Consider the following 13,273-nt stretch of genomic DNA (forward strand, 5'->3'; position numbering starts at 1 on the left):
TTAAGAATCCCGGTAGACACTGTCAGCACTCATTGCAGTGATTAATATCACGATATAACGAAAATCTGATATCTAAAGCCGCATTTTAAATCGATTTGAAATCACAACTTCCTCGTTGGGTCACCTGTTCGTTCGCACATCGCACACTCGACTGATGACTGGAATGGAGGCAAATCAGAAGACTACTACTGCTTTTGTCACACAGTTGGAAAGATTATCACCCCGCGCCTACATTATCACAAACGAATGGCACCTGCTTATCTAAGTTTCCCAGCTCCGAGCCCACCCGCTTCATTTATTCTGTTTGCCCTAACTACAGTTGATTGGCTTGGCTGTGCGTTAGAGTTCGATGAATTGGCGGTCTAAGCATGTGTTTTCTCCTGTAACGATTCACGATTCGAATCGGAAATTTTATTCATTAGCGCATTTTCATAACCATCGTAGATATGGGTAGTTGAGAAGTTTGTGAATAGGTTTTCGGTAACTTCCATCTATACAGCAGAAGCCATGGTCAAATCTACATTATCTCAATTGAAACAAGTGGTTGATCATTATCTCAATTGAAACAAGTGATTGAACTCGAACTACTACACCTTGGTTCGAAATCAGTTACTTCGTGCGTGCTCCGACTTATTGAACGGGTGATAACGTATTGGGAATATTTTGCTGAGTTTCGCAAATCAACACCAGCAAATGCGCTTTTTGCTTAAGGGTTATCCATAAATCACGGAGTCAAAATCATGGGAGCGTTGACAAAATACCATTCTAAGCCACATAAGGTAAACAGCTTGAAGAGTAAATCGTGTGGTTTTGTTTTTGATGTTACTATTTTATGCTAATCGATTAATTAAATTTAATTTTTTATCTGTTACAACCTTATTAGATTATTGTTATGCTACATGAGCATTATATAGCATTATATTCTTCTAAAATTTCCGTTTATACTTCGTTGCAAGCTCGCACTGCATTGGTGCTTTGAAGTTTGTATGAGAAAAGTCAAATCTTTACACATGTCACCCGAGTCCTTTCGGTATCTATTTTTATATGAAAGTTTATATTTTGTACAACTGTGTTAAAGAGCACATGGAAGTCGTTAATTAATTTGAAATTCTTTTTTATGCGACCAACTTTTTTTGTTGCTTGCTATGTGATAAAAACAGCATCTTCTCAATTAATTAATAATCTACAATACTGAAGTAGCCGGTAGGCAATACACAACTGAAACCATGTCATGTCATTTAGGGGATCGTGCCAATATGGCCAGCTAACGATTGGCAATATTTTCTTATAATGGAAAATTTTAAAGAGTGGATGTCCCTATCTTGGTGACGATATATAAATAATAAAATAAAAATAAAATAAAAATAATTTCACATCCAAAATATTCATATAATTCGCAATTGGATGTAAATGAAAGTTCAGTTAGGATAAATTCCCCTATTGGTTTATGGATTAGGTATAAAAGGTCACAATCAGTCAACCGGGGAGAAAATTTATCGAGTCTCGTGATTCATGGATTGACCCCCAGCTAACCCAAAACCTGATTGCATTACACTTAGGACAAGAGAGTTTATAATTTGGGGAAGTGCTGGAAGGTATGTATACCCAACAAACATTTTTGTTTAAGAGTAGCTTGTTCAACTATTGTATAGCTAAAACCAATGGAACAGGTGCTTGATAAGCTGCTATACAACAAAAATGTTCCTTGGGTACTTTTATTGAGAATCTGTAAGCACCCTAAATATAAAGTGCGGTGCATAGAACGGTTTGTCTAAAAGTGATCGCATTGTTAACTAATGCATCAATTTTCTATGAGGTCAATACTAAACTAAAATAAATTTGCCAGAATAGTTTTCAACTTTTAATAAAAATATGCGGTACGAAGAACTAGGAACCATGCGCGGTTAGGCGCGCTTACGGTAATCAAATACAACTTCAAAATTATCTGATCGCAGATAGATTGTTAGAAAAAGAGTCTTGTCATGTTCGCTTTTTATTACCAGATAAATTTGTTTATGATGTCTGTAGGTATGTTGTATGTACATGCTGTTTTTCCGAATATCACACGATAATGTTTGCCATTTGCTAAGTTAATAGGTAATTAAAGATTGAACACGAAAAAAATCGAACACGAAAACTTTGTCAGGGTAAAATTATGCGTTTTATTTTTTAAGTGTCGGGTATATATTCTGGTGCATTCTAGACTAATTGCAGGATCATTGTTTCAGCCTTACTTCCTAAGGCTCCCGTACAAAATGTACATGGAAGATGTTGGGTTTGGCGCTAAGCGTGACTGGCCCACCCAACACAATTCATTTCCAATCCATCATGTTCGTACGTGTATGGAGGGCCTCTCGAGCTTTCCCTAAACACGGTCCATCATCCTAAACACCAGCTTTCGCTTGCAGTTCCACCTTTCGACCAGTATTTCTCAATTGGCCCTAGCTTTAGGGTATTAGCCGGGCTCCACTCCATAGAAACTGCAATGTTCCATCAGCCAATCCTCGGCGGAGGTTTGCTCTGAACGATGTTACGAGCTGAGAGAGGCTTAATCTGCTTCGTGAAGGTTCAAGTGGTTCAAAAAAGCTCAAGATCAATGGATCATTTTAGGTAGCTTTTGCTCCTGCTTACCGCTAGATGGACACTAAAGTGCCACGTACCATATTTAAAGTAAAGTTTAAGCACAGACAAACAGGCATAACACTCGTTTTCCATTCTTTGCACCGAACAAACCGTCATTTCAAATTTGGACTTAGTTGGGAATGTCTCCGTTTTGGTCAAAGTGGCACTTTTTAACGAAAGAAGGGGAATGCCCCATAAAAAATACTTGCTAGTTCGAGGGATACTCCTGTTGCTATTTGATATTTGAGAATGTCGATCATAAATGGTGCTAGTGTTTAGGCTAAATGTGAGGTACGATAATTTTTGTTGATTTTTCTTCCAAGAGTTATGTCTGTTTGTTTGTGATTTGAGGTTGATACAGATTGCACGCCATAATTTCTTTCCGTTCCGTTGTTGTTAACGATTGCTGGCGATTAATCTGAATCGATATTTTTAGGTGGATCAATTAGGACAGTCGTTTACAGACGTTCGTCGAGTATGTTTGACAAAACATATCTATGTTGGAGCCATCTGTGAGATTTTCCTGCTTTTTGAATGATCAATTGCCAGAATACGGAGCGGCAGAGAATGAAAGAGAGCGTTTATGATTATATGTACACCAAATTCTTTTTTACACGGGGGATGTGTGCCTTGTAAAAAAAACCGTGCAAAACCAAACCGTGTTATTTTGAGAAACCGTGTAAACTAAGACCGTGTTATTTCAAGAAATCGTGTAAAAAAAGTCGCATAAAAAAAATTCATGTAAAAAAAGAATTGGGTGTACTCTAATATAGTGTTCGCTAACGATAGGAATGAACAAAGACCGGTAGGATAACAACCATAAGTAAATCACAACCATAAGGTTTTGCAAGGTGACGTCACGAATGAACGCAATTCATCCATTTGACATCCACTTGTGATTTGTTTACTATTTGTTAGGCAAATACGATATGCATAAATTGAAGTTAAACGTTTTAAAAGCGTATTGTCCAGCAGTGTCGCCCTCCAAACTACTCGGAATGGCAGTTTTTGTGCTTTTCTGACTTGCCGTTAAGGCCTTAAGCAATATTCAGTTTCAACATGTTAACCCACGATCCAAGTCCAAGTAAACAAACCACTGATGAACGTCAAAACAGCGAGGTTATGCTCGCCTGAGCAAAACCTTATATCACACAGAAACTACAGTGACGCCATTGTCGATGTACCACTGTTTGACAGAATTTAAATAGTAAGAGCTTCTCAAATCGGGCAAAAAAACTCAATTGACTTCGTGCAGCAAAAAAAGCAAACCACAAACCTCTTACAAAAGCTTCTGGAGTTATAAATCAGGAAAATTAGCAAAAAGTAGAATTTCTTGCGAAGTTACGAAAGTATCATTTTTCTGTAAGCATGTGCAGAAAGAGATGTGCAGATTGCTGGCCAAACAAGGAACTTTTTGGGGGATCTCGTAAACTTTTTATATTTTACAGTTTTCCGAAGAATAAGATGTTTCTCAACAGAAATTTTTCCAAAAAGGGGTATGCGGAGTTGAATCATTTGGAACGATGCATTCGTATTATGCCAATAAATTCTCGTAGAATTTCGTTACGTGTTCCTTCACTTCCAGACCAGGCTTAGTGGCTTCATATTACAGCTTGTGCCTTCTTGGCTATGCTTTACTTTCAGGATATAGGACTACGAAACTCTTGTCATTTTCTCACATCTCTCGATATCATAGATTTATCGATCGACATGTTCTAAAAACAGCCATGCTCGTTTAGAACCAGGAAGCAGCCTAAGTACCCTGGGTAAACCCTACGTTACAGCGTCTGAAATCCGAAAGAAAGGCCGCTATCAGAAAATTTCCGAAATATAGAACTTTTCCACTCCGTAACCACCACTTGTCGATCAACATACATTACAAATGATTGAGTCGCTCTCGCTTCCGGAGCTACATAAGAAACGTCGACTGAACTGAAAAGAAATCCAAAATCATTCTGGAAGTATGTCAACGAACAGTGGAAAGATAACGGCCTTCCTTCAATCATTTCCTTGTGTAGTGAAACTGCGAGCAGCATAGAACAGATTTCCCAACTGTCGGCGTGAAAATTCTCCGGTGGATTTTTTGACGAAGGGTTGACAAAAGCAGAAGCAGCTAAACGACCTCGACTTAGCCAATGGCATCGTCTTGCTCGTACAACGCCGAAATGATATGCAGAGCAAGTTGGATGATGTGATGACCTCTCCGAGAGCTCCCAGGCACCAGGTCTCACAGTCTATGTAGCAAAAACCAAGTCTTTGGTAGTTACCGCTGATAATCCCACCAACTTCACAGCAGCGAGACAACAAGTTGAGCAGGAAGGTCTGCGAAACATTTGGCACTCAATCCAGATCACTCTACATACGAAAACCCTAGTTTTTAACTCAAGCGTTAAATTCGTAAACTCGAACTTCTTCGGAAGTTTCGTTCTTACTCCATATCGAGTATAGAACCCAAATCCTAAAAGGTCATTGATTTTATTAACTATGTATAATTGAGGCGCAGGACTACAACTATCTAGCTCAATTTCATCATTGGGTTTAAACCGTCCGTAAACTGAGTATAGAAATCGAAGTCTGCTCCAAAACACGGTCATTAAGACTATCACAATGGCCTTTTAGTAAAAGGCGAATGATTTACTCGACAACCAGAGTACACAGTGGCCTTTAACCCAATGCCCTTTGGGCATACAAAAAAGGCCTCGCTTTTAATCTGCACAAGGCCTCGCGTGCTGTAACGCCGGCTTTGTCTGAAGAGTTCTGAGGAGAACCTAGGTGTGGAAAGGTGGCAAAGAACTTTTAAGAAAGCCAGAACTGAGGGAGAGCTGAGGAAGAAGATACTGAGGTGCGTTTAGTCCGGGATACAAAGCGGGCCGCCTACAAGGTGCTGTCCCAAGTCCTCTTTCATCGGCTATCGCCAATATCCAATAGATTTGTGGGAAGTTACCAGGCCGGCTTCGTGGAGGGTCGGTCTACAACGGCCCAAATCTTCACCCTGCGGTAGATCCTCCAGAAGCGCTGCGAATTCCGAGTCCCCACGCACCACCTGTTCATCGATTTCAAAGCCGCATATGATAGCGTAAACCGACAAGAGCTATGGAAAATTTTGGACGAAAACGGCTTTCCGGGTAAGCTTACTAGACTTATCATGGCCACGATGGATGGGACCCAGTGCTGTGTGAGAATCTCGGGTGGATTGCCGGATCCATTCGAATCTCACAGGGGACTTCGACAAGGAGATGGTCTTTCCTGCCTGCTATTCAACATTGCGCTTGAAGGTGTTATAAGACGAGCGGCAATCGAAATGCAGGGCACGATTTTTAATAAATCCAGTCAATTTATCTGCTTTGCTGACGACGTGGATGCTGTCGGCAGAACATTTGAGGCGGTGGAAGATCAGTACACCAGACTGAAACGCGAAGCAGAGAAGTTTTGATTGAAGATAAATACGTCTAAAACGAAGTATATGCTGGCGGACGGGAACGAGCGCGACAGGGCCCGCTTGGGCACCGTGGTAATCGACAGGGATGAGTTCGAGGTAGTGGACGAGTTCGTATACCTTGGCTCGCTGGCAACAGAGGACAACAATACCAGCCGTGAATTAAAAGACGTATTATCAGCGGAAGTCGGGCCTACCTCGGACTCCACAAGCACTTGCGGTCGAACAATTTGAGCCTACGTACAAAGTGCACATTGTACAAAACGCTAATTAGACCGGTTGTTCTCTACGGGCACGAAACGTGGACACTGCTATAAGAGGACCTACGAGCACTCGGAGTGTCCGAACGGCGGGTGCTAAGAACCATCTTTGGCGGAGTGCAAGAGAACGGTGTATGGAGGCGAAAAATGAACCACGAGCTCGCGCGTCTCTACGGCGAACCAAGTATTCAGAAAATGGTTAAAACTGGACGGATACGTTGGGCAGGACATGTTGCTAGAATGCCGGACAACTATCCTGCAAAAATGGTTTTCGCATCAAATCTGGTAGGAACAAGACGAAGAGGGTCACAGCGAGCGAGGTGGCAAGACCAGGTGGAGCGAGATCTGGCGAGCACTGGGTGCCCGCGGAACTGGAGAACAGTTGCCATGGACCGAAACAGATGGAGAAATTATACTGCGCATGGCTTATCGTAAGACGTTAGGCCGATTAAACAAATAGTCCGGCATATGGCTAGAAGGTAAAGACACTAACTGTCAAATCAATCGGAGCCAGCTACAAAAGACAGTCTTCTTGACTGTCTTTTGTAGCACTGTTTTGTTCTTGGCATTTTTGAACCAAGCACTCTTCTGGTATGGAAAAAACACCCCGCTGTCACAAATGTCATTCCCATACATTTTTCGTGTAGCCAACATCTCATCTAGCCCATAACAAACTTTGCCTCGGACCAAATGTATTTGTGAGTAGCCCGCTCTAACTTTAGCCTCGGATGAATGTGTATTGGTAAGCGCTCGAGCAAAATTACTTTTTTGCTTTTTTTCTTTTTGTGTTGGACGTGTAGGAAGCGTAAAAAGATGTTAGTCGCATCTTTACCCTTCAGTTTCATACGCCTGGAAAAAAACCAGCGAACCACCCGGAATATCGTCGCTCGAGAAGTTTATATGTCTTATTAAGCCAGAAGACATACGAATCGGCACTTGAAGCAGAATATAATAGCCAAGAAGCGTATTAGGCGTTTGTACGAGCAAGTTTTGACGAAAGCCTGTGCTCCCGGATGAAGACTGAGCTTTCTCTTTCACTTTCTCAACAATGACGTTAAGTTTATACATTAAAGAACGCTTGAAGAAACAGATTTTGCCATTCATTCGTTAACATAAAGGTAACGGTATATTCTGGCCAGATTTAGCTAGCTATCACTATTTTAAAGTGCTGTGCGGCTAATAATATCAATTTCGTGTCAAAAGAGATCAACCCCCCAAATTGTTCACAACAACGACTTCGACGAACCGGGGAGACAGTTAACAGTGCTAATAAAATGCATTCGAAGTGGAAGAAACATGCTGATGTAGTCGCATATTCAGCTGTGTATGATGTGTTCTATTTAGAAAAAAGTTCGAGATTATATCAGAAGCAGTGGAATGCAATGATGTAATACTGCGAAACTTAAAGCTGAATAAAAATTTAGCAATCCAGTCGTTTATGGGGTTTTTGCGAGACTCCAGTCTTGAATTATATGTTGTTCTATGCGTCCAGATTAACTTTAAACCAGGTTTTGAACGCTATACAATATTACATTCAGCACTGCTAAGCATACCACCTTAACGTCGAAGCGCTTCGTTATTCCTCCGAAATTGGTACTGCGCTAGAGGTGCATGTGAATGTCGGGCGTGAGAATACTTCTCGTATTGTTTACCTATTTTGAATACCTTTCAATACGGAATGTTGCTGATGATATATACGTGGAATGTTATGCTGTGTTCTATAACAGGGAAGTATATAGTGTTCTATAATAGGGAAGTATATAGCTCTCAATGTTCGATATCATATATCTTCGTAATGAAAAGATTCACTCCAGACAACGACGTGTCACGAATCGTGACTAACGATCATTTAAATATTGCCGCTAAAATACATAAGTAAAATACGCTTGCAATTCTTAGCTGCAGGCTGAGAAACTGAACTGTGCGAACAGTGAAATTTACAAGTTGTAGTAGCATATAGTAGACAACAACAATAATTAAATATCTATAAAATTACGATAATGATTATTGTATAATCATACTTTTCGAATCATTGATATTTGAGGGAATTCAACTGATGTACATCACATCAAGCAATCTGTAACTACCTTGAGGATGCACAATGGCGTCAAGGCATCGCACATATTGAATGCATCGGATTCCAGAACACGATGAAATCGTGACATTTCACTGTTTCTCTAGGAAACTAGTATAGAATTATATGGTGCATAAAAATGGTGAACTATATTGTCACAAGTACAGTTCCAAGGAATGTACTATTGACACAATTTGCCTATTAAGAGTTACAGTAGTCCATTAAGGAGTCAATAATTCGAAATTTATATGTTTGTGGTTTCTTCAAATATCACACATCCATCTCTGTTTATTATTTTGGTTTCTTCCTCTCCTCATCGATTTAAAAGTGACACGACCGAGGCGGGCAAGGTATCATCCTTCAATCATTGCGAGAAACGTGCTTCTATAACGAACGTAACCGTATTGTGATATTCTGATTAATTTGTAAAAACAACAGAGATTAATGCAAAGCTCTTTTAACATTTTTCACTTTAACAGACACAGCCATTTTGCTAGTACAAGTATAGCAAGATTAATAATGAATTAAGTGGAGTTGTTAACAGATTTTTTCGTTTTGGTACCAATTTGCGCCATCCTTGTGTTCTGCGTTAAGAATTTATTTTCATACTATGCCAATGATGAGATTTATTAGCTTTTCACTACACACTAATCACTAAAGCTGACGAAGACTGAAGTAAGCTCTGGAACTGAGTGTGTGATTTTATGCAGAACTTTGCTAAATACTAAACAGTCATTTAATTGATACGCTCGGTTGATCAACTTCGTGGGGTTTCCCTCGACCATAACAACACACATTTTATTTAATTCACGAGTAACTAAAATTGGATTAGGAAGTAATTATACGCATGCTTTGCATTAGTGATTCCACAAAACGACAAAATTTAATGACGATCACCAGATACTGATGACGTTTTATTTCAATTGCTCTGTGGATATAAACACATATTCGACATGAGTAGAAGCGTTATGTTTTTTCTTCACCGTGGTATGTGTATCAAGTTTAATTGATTCCACTAAGCTATCAGCTATCACTCATCGTTTTACATAGTAACTGTAATTTTTTTTACATAACGCGAAATCTGTGCTAATTGAAGTTTCAAATGATTTCCCATACAGTAAACTAATATAGGATCAGAATTTTAGATTTAATTAACATCCGCGGCCGCTATTCGTGACGGACTGAGCAATACTAAGCCGACCAGAAGTATAATTGCGTTAGGCAACTAGGCTATTATCAATAATGGTGGTCAACTAGCATGGTCCAAATAAGCTCGAACGGAAGTAAAATGTGCACTGCATTACTAACGTGACATCGTTTTCCGATTTTAACCTCATTATGTTATCCCATTAACATAAAGCACAAATTAACGGTGAGACGAAATTTTTGTTTACAGTTTGTAAAATCGCAACGCAGCATGATGTTGGACCACGCTACTACCGGTACAATGCCGGTAAACGATTCATGACAAGCAATTTGATACAAAAGGTGATGGATGAATGTGCCATTTCGGTGGAGAGGATCTTATTTGGCAATCAGTGGACGCGTGATATGTATGTACGGTAGATACGTAGGTGGTTCGAATTCACCTCACGATCAACCGAATGGTTTTGAACATGTACATATAAACATTGTTTCGGCTTGGCTTGCGCACCACCTCGGTGAAGAAAGTTGGTCGCAAACAATAAATTGTGACGTATGGCTTGATCGTTTGCGTAGATGACGAGCAATTTTGATGCAAATTAGCGAAGAATAGGATCGTTCCGGATGAGCGAATAATTGCCGCAGCAGCAGTAAATCCATGATTGGTTAGTTCTAGTTTAGTGCTATCGCAGAAAGGCCAAACTACCAGAGTGAATTTTGATAGAAAGAGGACGAAGACGATTAAATTCCCCAAGACAGGTTTGATTGCATGGGCTCGGAAATACCCAAAAAATCAGAAGTTAGCAATAAACAGGACCGCATGGTAGACGTATGACAACGTTAGACAGATTTTTACCATAAAATTTTGAATGATAAAACTTTTTTCATTACTTCGACCCATGCACAGGTAATATAGTGTCTTAAACAATCAAAACCATTATCTATTATTAATGCTTATCATCAAATTATGAGTTTTCGCGTCCTTTAAAACACATATGTTAAAATCAGTTATCATTTTACCATATTTTTGGTGGGTGAGCTCTTTTATATTGCCAAAAAATGAATACATTTGAGTGCCAAATTCAATATCTCACTACCACTCTATTTATTCCGTTCCGTTCCGAACTCTATTAAAAAAATCTAAAGAAAATTTTAACTAAATTTTCAAAAGCGAGAAAAAATTAAACTATAAAAACTTCTCACGTTTATATGCAAGTGCACTAACAATAATCACACTGTTGTCTGTGCTAATAATATACCTCGTTTTCTTAGTAAATGCATTGAAAATTTCAATAGTATGAAAAATCAATAGTTTTACTTTTGTTATACTATATAACAAAGGTTTAGAAATTGGTCGAAAATCATGAAAGTGATCCAAGGCCCGGAGGGCCGAGTCACGCCTGTTTCTCAGAGATGGCCAACCCGATTTATGCGCTATTAGTCTCATTTAAAAGGATAGATCGCCATTGATTTGTTTTTGGATTGGGCGTTTAATTTGAAAGTTATGAGCAATTGTATACAAAACATGAAAATTGTCAACAATTTATAGTGATTTTATATTTTATTTTATATTTTATCTAGTTTCAATTATTTTAGTATCAAACGAGAGGTTTTGACACGTTGAATATATCTGCAAAATTTCACAAGAATTAGTTTTACCAGTCAAAAGATATTTAAAAACGATTGATGAGATTTATTCATTACTAGCTGACCCGACAAACTTCGTATTGCCACAAACTAAACTGTGTTGTACATAAATCGTGAATCTCGGATGACCTTTGTCACAATCTCGAGTTTTGCAAGTTTCTGGGGAGTTCATAGGTGTTTTAATATACCAATTTTCCTCACAGTAAAGTAGAAAACAACTTCCCCCATTGCTTAGTCTGATAAAATAAAGCCGATAGCATTTAAATATTCGCCATCATTACAAACCATTTCGCCGAATACCATTTTGCGGAACACCAATTCTCGGTTGATCATAACGCGGAATATAGAGTTTCGCAGAATACCGTTTCGCGAAAATCCTTACGCGGGATGTACTATTTCAAGGAAAATCTTTTCGTAGAAAGTACCATTTCGCAGGGGTGACCCAACTGAAGAAAAGTAATAGAGGTCAGTAGATCTAGGAAAATAAATAAACCTAGATAGAGGTAACCTCTACGAGGGGCTGCCCCCCACAGTGGCCGGCGCTTCCGACGGTAGGTTGCCGGTAACACTCGCGGCCTGTGGCTGTCTCGCGCTGAATCATCTAATGTTACTATTGATAGTTTTTGGTGGTCTTGTTATTGACTAATGTTTTATGAAAGAGTCTAAAGTTTCTCAAGTTCGATTAGTTTTTGGGTTACGCAAAAATTTCTCTTTTATTTGTATGAGAGTCCTTATCCCCCTACCACAGGGTGAGGGGACAGGGGTCTCAAACCATCATAAAAAAAATTCCTTCCTCTAAAACCCCCCACATGCCAAATTTGGTTCCATTTGCTTGATTAGTTCTCTAGTTATGAGGATATTTGTATTTCATTTGTATAGGAGCCCCGTCCTTGAAGGGGAAGGGGTCATAATTTCCCTCCTCAAGAGGGGAGGGGTCTCAATTCACCATAGAAAAAAAATTGCCTATAAAAACACCCACATGCTAAATTTGGTTCCATTTGCTTGATTAGTTCTGAGTTATGAGGAACTTTGTATTTCATTTGTATGGGTCATAATTCCCCTCCTAAAAAGGAGGAGTCTCAATTCATCATAGAAAAAATTCTTGTCTCCAAAAACACCCACATGTCAAATTTTGTTCCATTTGCTTGATTAGTTCTCGAGTTATGCAGAAATTTGTGTTTCATTTGTATGAGAAGCCCCCTCTTAGTGGGGGAGGAATCTCTTACCATCATAAGAACCTTCCCTGGCACCAAAAACCACTACATGCAAATTTTCACTCCGATCGGTTCAATAGTTTTCGATTCTATAAGGAACATACGGGCAGACAGAAATCCATTTTTATATGTATAGATTGATATGAATCAGCGCGACCAAACCTCAAAACGCGATAATTTACTCTACCGTAAAAATGTGTAATTTTTCAACGGGTGCTTGTTTAGAGCAGTTTACTAATAAAATATAGCACATTTACTGATACTATTAGGGTGACCGGGAATCCCCTAATAGGGTGACACAAATTTTTGTTTTTTTAGCTGCTCCCAAAAAATTTAATTTTTTCACAAAAATTGTAGAACACACCAAAATAAGCAATTTTGCTGCATATAGTAACTATCTATCGCTTACTGATTGCGAAAATTAATGATTTCTTTAAAGAAACCACTTTCAATTCTGCGGAAAAACTTTGCACACGATTTTTTTTTGCTCAAATGTTCTGCAAAGTTATTCAGTAGGTTAAAATACACTTTAAAGCTTATTTATCGCTAGGATGCATATGGATGATAGCTAACACAGCGTTAAGAAACAGTGAAATTAAGTTCCGAAGACGTGTCGATTTCTATATGAGCATTTCCAGCTCAAAACACTAAAAAAGCCATTTTTACTCGACTCTTTTAAATTGGAATTAGAACGTGAAAATGTGAAAATAGTTTGTTCTAAACCTAATAGGTATGCCCATATTTATGTATAAGCCAAAGAAAATGAAATGGCTTGACAAAACGAGTCTTTCCTTCTAAAAAGGCGGTACGACTATTATTCGTGGGGAGAACCAATCGGCACCAAATTTAAATTTTTTGCTTGCTGACCTAAAACAAA

The sequence above is a fragment of the Sabethes cyaneus genome, chromosome 3 (assembly GCF_943734655.1).
Source record: "Sabethes cyaneus chromosome 3, idSabCyanKW18_F2, whole genome shotgun sequence".
NCBI classification, from domain to species: Eukaryota; Metazoa; Arthropoda; class Insecta; order Diptera; family Culicidae; genus Sabethes; species Sabethes cyaneus.